The sequence below is a fragment of the Thalia democratica genome, chromosome 3 (assembly GCF_965202585.1).
Source record: "Thalia democratica chromosome 3, ktThaDemo2.hap1.1, whole genome shotgun sequence".
In the NCBI taxonomy this organism is placed as follows: Eukaryota; Metazoa; Chordata; class Thaliacea; order Salpida; family Salpidae; genus Thalia; species Thalia democratica.
Window position 1 is genome coordinate 54,320,894 of NC_139167.1, and position 11,677 is coordinate 54,332,570.

The following is an 11,677-nucleotide window of genomic DNA, read 5'->3' on the forward strand; positions in this document are numbered from 1 at the left end:
ATTAACTTTTTGCTTATACACTGACTGATTTTTATTTAACATAAGTTTGTAAAACTATTATTTTTATCAGTTGTCAAGAAATGCAGTACAGCTTAGGTTTTTTTAATGTTTACAAGCTTATTTTAGCGCTTATTTATACCAACTATCTCAAATAACCTTGCTTATTTGTAATTTTCTATTTAGAATTTAGCTTTCTTTTATACCATTTTTATTTTTTACATAGAACTTTATAAACTTAGTAAATCACTGTAATATGACATTAAACTGCTATTTAGTGCATTTTATTTTTATTTTTTAGTTTAACAAGTTTTTTATAATTCTATACAAAGAGTTAAACTTTAAGCTTAACTACACAAATAATTTTAAGTATGTGAATTAGTAGTTATAGTAGAATTAGTAGTATGTATCATATAGGATAGACCATAAAAGAACCAGATTTTCTAATTGTAATAAATTTTGATTTTTCTGAAATAATAGCACGAATTCTAAGTAAACATTAATTAATAAAAACTAATATTACCAAACATAATTTAACTAAAATTTAAGAAATCTGTAGATAAGGAATTTGATAAGGAAAATTATCAAAAATTTTAAATAAATAGAAATTTTTTTGATAAAATCTAATAATATAAACTTAGGATGAAATTTTTACTAGCTAACTTATGAAAGCATAGTTTTAAATTTTAACATAGAAGTTGTGTGTTAAAGTTTGGTTAATTTACAAATTTTATAATAAGCTTAAAAGAACCTAACATTTTGAACTTACACTAACATTATTCAAATCATCAATTAATGTTAATTTTTATTTAGTGTCCCTTTTAGTTTATTGAAAGTTATTGTCAGGGTTTGCCAAATGATTTTAGCAATTTTTCTCTTGATTTTCAAAATTTCCTTCAGGTTTTTAACACATTTTTGGGTCTATTTTAGTTTAAAATTAAGTTTAAGGTAAAAAGTAGTTGAAGATTATAAAAAAATTGAAAAGATACTGTAAATTTATTTTAAATTAGTTTTTAATAAAAAAATTGATGGTGACAAAAATTTTTACCAATATGATAAATTTTTTGTGTCAAGTGGAAATCTTTCTACTTAACTTATAAAAATTGTTTAGAATTCTTGTTTTTTCCAGTTTTTTTTTTAATTTCTCAAATTCCAAGTTTTGTAGACTAAAATGTCAAGCTCCAGTCTTTTCAGGATCACAGGTTTTTCGGTAACGCTGTATAGTATAAAAACTTGAAAAACTAAAAAGAATAGTTGTTTTAATAAAATATATTAACGTGTTGTCAATTACAGCAATGATAATGCTCCTAGTATCTACTTTGAAATAATTTATGTCAGAAATAAAAAGTACATGTCTAGGTTTTACGAAAATTTATTAAAAAAGAAAGATATTATCTGTGATATTCTTAAACCTTGTCTATAAAGAACAAGTGTACCCTGGGCAGATATGTGTTATGCTCGAAATTCGAAGCTTATCAAATACCTTGGTATGGTTACTTGGTAATCTGCAACAAAGTGATCTTCTATACTTCTTCTATCAACTGAAGTATTTCTGTATCTTCTTCCCAAATGATCTCTTCTGTACTCTTGTTCAGCTTTTTCTATACGATCTTTTCTGTACAGCTCTTCACTGATTTCCATGTTTAATTTGTTTACGTATTTTGTAAATTCAACGTCATGTGATTCATCTACGAGCCTTATAAATGAAAGATTTTTCAATATATTACGGACACCTCGCATATTCAAGTTTTCGTGAAAAACAGTTTGCAACTTTTGCGACTCGAGAATTTCGTTGACAAACATGAGGTTTGTCTTTGTTTCAACGTTTCTTCCGCTGGAAAATAAAGAAGCCAAATCAGAACTTTCGGTTAGGTACACGCCTTCTCCGAAAAGACCATTAACAGAGTTTATGTAACCAGTTTCTAAAATACCAGCTACACCTTTTTTACCAGTACCATGAAACAACATTAAGTTGCTGCTTTTTACATCGTCTGTTGCCTTTTTATTTTGCTCGATGACTTTGTATATTTGAGAAAGTTCTAAAGTGTCGTTGTAGTGTCCTGTCGTAGTTGTGTAAAAAAAATCTTTCACGAACTTAAACTCATCTGAAGTTTCTTTCAGCAGTTGGAGATTGTACTTCCAATTATCTTTATTAATATTTTCCAAATCTGAAAAAGAGTTAGCTTTTATTGTAAATAAATCGTAAAATAATTTAAAACTACTTACTTATCAAAGCAGTCCATAAATTTGAACATAAGTTATATTATTTTGTTATCGTAATTGTTAAAAAATTATTTTATTTATTTTTACTATTCTAAAAGAAAACAGTAGTTGCAAGTATTTGTTAGATAAAAGCATTCAGTATAAATAAAGATATATATGGAAGGGAACTGTTATTCAATAAATATCATATTTATGTATATATACATATCAATATGATAGTTATTGAACAATATATTGATATACATATAAATTTAAATTTGTTGGTAATTTTTAAATTTGTTAAACTAAAACAAAATTAAAAGAATATTTTCTAGGGGGTTTTTTAAAGTAAGCCCATATTATGTTTTGAATTTTGATATACTGTCTTGTCCTAGACAAGACGTTAAAACATAACCGTAGTGTGACACCAGATAACCGAAAGGTTCTTCGTGCACCAGGGTTTATAGGGTAAATAACTAGTATAGGGAAACTGTTTTGAAATTTATACCCTGTAGGCAATTATAAAAATAAGTTTTGAAAATCCTTCTTTTAATCTATTTGATTGATCACAAACAGTTTTATTAAAACCACGCGATAAAGCTAACCTTACTTGATGACCAAAATGTCATCTTTTCTATATACGAGCTGCTTTGAGAATATTTTTAAATTTAAGTCTATCTTATTTTGTCAAATTAATTTCATGTATATTTTTATTACAGTTTAGATGAAATCATACAGTTTTGTTTAATGCGCTTAGCTATTTGAAAATTTTGAGTAAAAGATTTGATATATAGTCGTAAGTTTATAGCTTTTTTTCTTTAGTTTGAAAGTATTTTAATCCGATAAAGTACAACTATTTTTTTTAGATATAATGCTTTTGTATAAAAAAGTTTTATATTTCTTTTTTGTACTTTAAGGTTTGTGTTTTTAAATTTAAAACATAATAAAAATTGCGTTTTGAACACAGCGTTTTTCAGCTAAAAATGCGTCCTATACCGGCAGTTAGTTCGTACCTAGCAAGTGTGTACCTAGTTGGCAGGTTGTGTGCTTATACTTAAGTATTTTATAACTTAAAAATATTTAGACAAATGTTAATAACAAAAAACTAACTTAAAGATGAGGATTCAACAACAGTTCCATATACTGTATACACCATTAGTAAAAACAAAAAACATATTTTTGTCATTGTTTTAATTTTTGTTATAAGGTTAAAATCTGTTAAAATTTACTGTTAATGTTTCATTTATTTTAATAAAACAATAAATACTAGTAATCACAGCTTAAATAAACTTCATTTTAAAGCTTTTTTTTGTCTTTTTAAAGGTATCTTTAAATAGAAGTTTAATTAAATTATGTGGAAATAGGTCAAATATGCACGAAGGCTTATTTTCGAAAATGGTCATACATGCTCGAAAGGACCATATACACTAAGGGACATTTTTGCAAGTAGACATTTTTCTCGGAAGGTCACTTAAGCTTTAAGGGTCATTTTTGCATGAGAGTATGAAAATTATAAATAGAAATAAATATAAGGTGACTAAAAAACGCAAAAAAAAGATCAAAGACAAATTGATATAGAAACTAAAAAAAAGACAAAAATAAGTTACCGACCAAGGTTAAGGGTTAGGGTAGAAAAAAAAGATAAACTAATTAACATCTATTTTTAAGAAAAAACACAAAAAAAAATTGTTAAAATTAATTCATAAAAGAAAAAAGAAAAAAAGTTACTGATCGAGGGTAAGGGATAGGGGTAACGGGTGGGTGTCACTTTTGCACGAGCGTCACTTTTGCACGAGCGTCACTTTTGCACGAAGGGACACTTTTGCACGAGCGTCACTTTTGCACGAAGGGTCACTTTTGCACGAGGTGACACTTTTGCACGGCGACTCTTTTGCACGAGCGTCACTTTAGCACGAGGGGACACTTTTGCACGGCGTCACTTTTGCACGCAGGGTCACTTTTGCACGAGGGGACACTTTTGCACGGCGTCACTTTTGCACGAGTGTCACTTTATCACGAGGGGACACTTTTGCACGGCGTCACTTTTGCACGGAGGGTCACTTTTGCACGAGGGGACACTTTTGCACGGCGACTCTTTTGCACGAGGGGACACTTTTGCACGGCGACTCTTTTGCACGGAGGGTCACTTTTGCACGAAGGGACACTTTTGCACGGCGTCACTTTTGCACGGCGTCACTTTTGCACGCAGGGTCACTTTTGCACGAGGAGACACTTCTGCACGGCGACATTTGTTACGGCAGCATTGTTGCACAACGGTACTTTTGCACAACGTCACATTTTTACGATGAAGATTTTGTCCAGCGACATTTTGGCACAATGATTTTTTCGCACGGAACATCAATTTTTCATTTTGGTAAAAAGTTCTTTAGCTAGTACCAAATTTTTAACATACTTATATTAAAGGCAAAAAATGAAAGATTTAAAATCTTAAACAGTAAAAGTTAATGTTAGAAACAAACTAAGGAAAGATAAAATATAATTATTTATAAAAAATTCATACCAGGGACAAAAAAAATAATTAATTTAAAAACTAGGATATAAAATACTTTGAGTGTAAGTAAGTTGTTCTAGTTTATTTTGAACTTTAATATATTAGTCAACAACTATGTCATATTATATATTTTACTACACAGTTACAAGTTTATTGTCCATATGATGGACCTAGGCATCAAAACCTAGACCACTTAAACTGAAGGAAACATAATAAAAAAATAAAATTAATACAAGAAGTTTATTTATTAAAACAAAGATAAAAACATAGTTTGATATAAAACTTATAGGTTAACATAAAAAGCAAAATGTTAAGCACAAACTTATACTTATTTACGCTTTGATGTAGAACGATGAACGTCAAATATTTAAACGCATTGATTAACAACAAAAATAAAAACCTAACGCTCCAAAGACATTAAAAATAGACTGGCTAGATGAGTAATCATTAAATACATTGAAAAAGGACTCATGGAAAAAGGACAATCGTTTAAAATCAAATTAAATATTTACCATTTGTTTAACAACTATATATTGCTAATTTTAACATCAAGAGAATATAAATAAAAATTAATACTAAAGATTCGTGTTTCAAAGTCTTACTAAATTAAGGTTATCTTTCTCTTTAAAATTTAACGAGATTCAGATAATTTTTATTTAAATTATTCAAAATTGTTTGTTATTCAACTAATTTATTTTGATTAAGATTATAAATGAATTGTGGTACATAATTATATTGTTCTCCGTAAAACTTAAGATAAAAACTTTTATTTAAGAAATTTATCTAAGCACTGACGAGGTATTAGACCGAAACTTAGTTTTTAAAACAAATTTTTGCAACAATAATTTCATAAAAACTTTACATTAAAATTTCATTAAAATACTACAACATTTTATTGATTCAAAACAACTTGCGTTTAAAAGCGAATATTATTTAAATTGACAAAAAAATCTATTTATATTTTTATTTGAGAAAATAAAAATTAGAAGCGTGCAAAAGTGAAGTTCCGTTCAAAATTGACTGATTATTTAAAATTTTGCAGTTCATAAGTATACCCGTGAAACTATAATGCCGTGCGAAAGTGACGCTTTGCAAAAATGTCGTCATGCAAATGTAACGTCGTGCAAAAGTTTTGACGTGTAAAAGTGTCGCCGTGCAAAAGTGACGCCGTGCAAAAGTGTCCTTCGTGCAAAAGTGTCCTTCGTGCAAAAGTGACCCTTCGTGCAAAAGAGTCGCCGTGCAAAAGTGTCACCTCGTGCAAAAGTGACCCTGCGTGCAAAAGTGACGCCGTGCAAAAGTGTCACCTCGTGCTAAAGTGACGCTCGTGCAAAAGAGTCGCCGTGCAAAAGTGTCCCCTCGTGCAAAAGTGACCCTGCGTGCAAAAGTGACGCCGTGCAAAAGTGTCCCCTCGTGCTAAAGTGTCGCTCGTGCAAAAGAGTCGCCGTGTAAAAGTGTCCCCTCGTGCAAAAGTGACCCTTCGTGCAAAAGTGACGCTCGTGCAAAAGTGTCCCCTCGTGCAAAAGTGTCTTCGTGCAAAAGTGACGCTCGTGCAAAAGTGACCCGTTCCCAGGGGTAACAGTGATAGTATAAAAAAAAACAATTTAAACTTAAACTTATTAAAATTATAATAAAAAAATTCAAACCATGCAAAAGTGTACCTTAGTGCTAAAGTGACCCCTCGTGCAAAGTTTACACCCTGCAAAAGTTTCTTTGTGCAAAGGTGCCCCTTTGTGCATATTTGACACGTATTCCAGTTTATGTAAAGTAAAAAAAATCAAAAAAAAATTATTATGGCAAATTTTTTTATCAATTTACTTATTTAACAATGTCTTAAAAAATATATTTTTTGTAACTATTTTAAGTTTGTAGATCGAGTTTAAATTAAAGTTTTGTTTACAAAAAAAAGTAGCAAAAAACTTTCAAAATTCTAAACTTTTTTGTTCACGACACTTTTGGTAGTTTTTTTAAAAGTTATTTCATTGGCTAGACACAGAGCGTTGAAAAATTCTACAATAGAAACTTTTATTAGTTCACTTTCTTTAATTTCTTTAACATAAATGTTTTGTTTGGCTGGTTACTTAACATTGTGTATTCTAAACTTATTCTATTTATCTCATAAAAACATCTGAAGCTAAGCAATTAACAATTTTCCAAAAATGATTTTAAATATTACATTAGGTGTTATTTACTACTGTTGAAAAATCGTATTTTTTAGTGTGGTGATAGAAATAATTTATGTATATAAATACAATAATGTTAAGATAAAGTAATGGGAAATTAACAGATAAAGAATGAATGATAAAAATCTATACAGGTTCATATATTCCTAATCACGATTAAATCAAAGAAGTTACTAAAATTAAATTTAAGTACTAGATGTGTACTTAAGTATAATCAGCCGTAACTTTTAATATGGTTAGGTGTTATTTAACAGTTTATAATTTCAAATTTATTAACAGTTAAGTTTGTATCCTATTTTTTAAAAACGTTCTACCATGCGTTGTTACCATAAATGTTGTATGTAATCAAATTTTAATACTTTTTATGAAAAAAAGAAAAAAAAATTTGTAATATCTTCACAAATTGAACTAATAATGTTTTGAACAAAATACAGCAATTAATTGTTAAATCAATTTATTTTCTTTTATACAATTTAATTCTTTACAGCTTGATTAAATATCTCGGATTTAATATGACTTTTAGTTGAAACCATTGTTAGTCTTTGTTATTTTCTTTTTCCTAAGCAGCTTAAGCGCTATAACTATATACCATTTAAAAGCAATTGCAGAAAAAGTGAAGTAATGACATTTGAAAACAAAATAATTAGATGTTTATTATTTAAATTATGTGTAATAATTCATGCTGAGAAAAGGGTTTAAAAATATTACAGGAAAAAAATGCTTAGGAACAAAAATTAAGTAGTCACTCAGAATTTACAATACCTAATTTTATAAACATCTTTGAAAAAAAAAAATTAAAACAATCATAAAATGCACACAAAAGCCAATTGTGAATATATCTATAGTCCGTTTCCAAAAATCTTAAAAAAATAAGTGTTTAAACAAAATTCATTAGTCATATAAATGGTTTCAATTTTTGTAAAAACTAGTACAGATATCATGTTTTCAGATTAAATTTTTGGTTTAGTATAAAAATCTTTTTATACACTTTTACTTCTAAATAATTTTTATACACTATATTTTAAAAACACCAAGCAAAATAATAACTTTTAGTATGTTAAAATGGAATGTATTTTAAAATGTTAAAAAACATGAAGAAATATATTTAACTAATAGTTAACAATATTAAAAAAAATTATATTCATATGAACACAATATTCAAACTTAGATTTAAACTGTTGTAACTTTTTATTTAAGCTGAACACTTAAAAAAGGCCCTTTCAGCTATAAAATATTAGTACAAAGCAAAAAAAAAAATTGATGTCAGCGAAAATATGCCATTTAATGGAAGCAACGTGGTACAATACTATTACATTAAAGTTTAAAAAACTACAACTAAGCCTAAAATTTATACTACAAGCTATGAAGTATAAACAAATAGTAAATAAACCTTTCACATTTAAACTAGTTACAAAAATTGTGAAAAACAAACAAAACTAAATAAGTATTTATCAATGTGGGTGAATAATATATACATTACAAATTAAGTATAAATTGTTTTATACAGCCTGAAATGCATGCCTCAATTAATACATAAGATGACTATTAGAACAATCTGGACTACTACAATCTGGACTACTACAACCTGGACTTGTGAGCCAAAATGTAACTTTAAAACTCACTTAAAAACTTTTAATACTTTTAAACATGAAATTTTTTAAAACAAAGTCGTTATAAACAAAGCTTTATTAAGTCTAGCGGTTTAAAATCGGCAAAGAATAAAATAAACATTTGATTGAATTAAGTTCATTGCAACATGATCACAACATTTCGACAAGAGAAAAATGTTTTTTGCGAATTGTTTTGTTTTCATAATAGTGTTTGTGTTTGAGTTAGTAAAAAATATTATTGACGTGTAAAAATATCAGTTTAGAAATATTAAATAACTGTATCAACTTTTTTTAATTAATCATTAAGGCGAATTAAGGGTTGAACAGAAAGTGAAAATAAAAAGTTCTGAGTACTGAAATAGTTTTTATTAGTTTATTGTATTAGTCATGCTGAAGTACTGTTTGGTTATACAAAATTAATTTTATTTTATATATTACTTCATAATATTCTAAAAATGTCATTAAATTTTTTCTAACATAGTTATTATTATTATTGATTATAGGCCGATAAATTATACTAACAATACACAAAATATAAGTATTAGGCTTTTTAAAAAGAAAATTAACTTGAGAAAATTTTGTTTAGAAAGATGTTATTTACCCTATTTTCTGCAAAACAACTTTTTAAGACTACTACAAATTTTTCCGTTTCAATAGTTTACTATTAGAAATAACGGTATAATATATATTATCTGAAATAAAAGGTTAAATTTGTAATTTACATACATAAATTTCGTTTCATTCAGTAATTAGCTTCCATACATCTTATATAAATACCTAATTTTGCATCTGAACTGAAGTTACATCGAAATACATATTACTTGTCTTAACTTTTTAATAAACGTACTTTAAGTACGGTAGGTTTCAATTTCCAAAAATTTATTTTAGTAAAGTTTTGTAGCACTGAATTCATTACAGCACTGGAAATCTATTAGAATCAAAATATATGCATGAAACTATGAACTTAAGAGATAATTAATGAACAGTAGTCACTAGTAACTATTTAATTTAAGAATTATGATTTCTGCTAGAGTTTGCGGTCTTAATTATCATGGAGTGTAAATAATTGACTACTAATCTTTTTACTTAAAATATTTATAAATCGAGCTGTTTTAGTTACAACAAAAGTTTATTATTTTAAACGCAGTAGAAAAACAAACTCAGAAAAACTTCAACGCAACACAATTCTTTAACTAACACATTTCTCATCCAAAAAAAAAACAATTTAGCTCAAAATAACTCAAAATTCATCATGCTTCTTTTTGCCGTTCACATCTCTCAGAAAACCAATCTTTATGCCGTTGACCGGATCTATCAAAGTGAGAATGGCAGATTTGCGCCAGCTAGTGATCAGATATGGAGTTTCTGAAGTATCAGAAGGAAGAGCCAACTCGAACCTGTAGCACTTTGAAGCATCAAGCCTTTCGCAGAGGTCAAACTTCATTTCAATATTCACGTTTGAGAACTGGTTGTAATACATCTTAGAGATGGATAAATAGTCAAATATGCTGTTTTTTTCTTGACACCGTGATATATCATAATATTCATGGAACATACAACTGTCTCCTTGAAAACTGGTATCAATAGCTTTGTCGTAAAACTGTTTATACGCCGGCAAATTAAATAGTTTTGCAAAGCCTCTGATCTTGTAGTACTCATCACGAAGCTGACACTTTTTCAACATTTGGAGTATTTCATCACACGTGTAACAAGATTCACCTACACACAATATTTTGTATTCGATATTGGAATCAAAAAGGGTGTACACAAGAAATATGAATTTGGGATCTCCAGTAACTTTCTTCGGAATGATCATCTTTTCATCAATTTCGTCGGATGTTAATCGAAATTCAGCTTTAATCTCGAGACCATCAGCACAAAAAAGACTTTGGGTCTTGTCGTAGTTATCTAATGACTGCTTAACTCCGGAAGCGTTCTCAATCAGCTTTTTCATGACCTCACATTCGTCATAGTTTTGTTCTTTTTGAGGACCTTCAAGGGTCGAAGTGGCCGACATTACTGTGGATGAGCGCATCATCAGAAGAAACATGGCGGAGAACAAAACCGTGTTGTATGAAAACATTATTACTCAAAAAAAACCTGAAAAAAAAGATCATTTATAATTAATTACAAAATTTGTTAAAACTATGGTCTTAGTTAAATGATGACTACATTATATTTAACACCTGCAAGCAGTGAACTGAATTAAATGTCAATAAGTGGTGTAAGACTAAGTTTACTCATTGAATATAATTTTATATTTAAAAACAAAAAAAACTGCTCCAAGTTAAGTTGAAAATTTAATTACTTAAAACAAAAATACAATAAGTTCAAATACTTTTATTAAAGATGAATTAAAGTTTATCTGTTTTCAAATAATATTTAATTTTGTCTACTGATGGTTTTACAGTATCTAGACAATATTAATCACTCAAGTGAAAGTTTAAACATTTATACTGACAAAATTGATTTTCTAATACACTAACAAACATTTTTTCTGAAGTATTTATATAACTCAATTAGCTATCATAAAACAAGTTATATAAAAAAATTACTTTTCAATCAGAAACTTTTAATCAGCTCACTAGAAAGTTTGAAAACCAGCAAAACCTTGACTAGAACAACTAACTTGTACAAAATGGATTCTTTGCTGTTTGTAACAAAACTTTTTACTAGGTCAGTGTAAAAAACTAAATGCATTAAATGTTTGAAACCTTTTTTAATAACAAAAAAAGTTCCAAAAATTCGTTTAAAAGTTTTAAACTTTGTTTGCTTAAAAAAAAAACAAAGTATTTTATAGAAAATGTTTGAAAAATTAAAGTTTCAAGCTAAGGTAAATGTTCTACAAACTTTTATTTTTTTTTAGCCTTATTGAAGCAGGTTTTTTATTGAAGTTTTCTAAAATATTTTTTATTCGTTTTTAGATTAACTTAGTTTAACAAACCTAATAAGAATTAAAATGAAAAACAATATTTTTTTTTAACATACATTTGAAATATTAACTCAAGTAAATATCAGAAAACTTTATAAATTATTTGTTACTAATACTGCTGTAACTAAAATTCACAAAGCACTGAACATTCGTTAAACATTTTATTACTAATAAAGATTATTTTAATAACAAACATTTTCACGATATTCGACAATATATTTAACACAATACTAAAAAGATATTT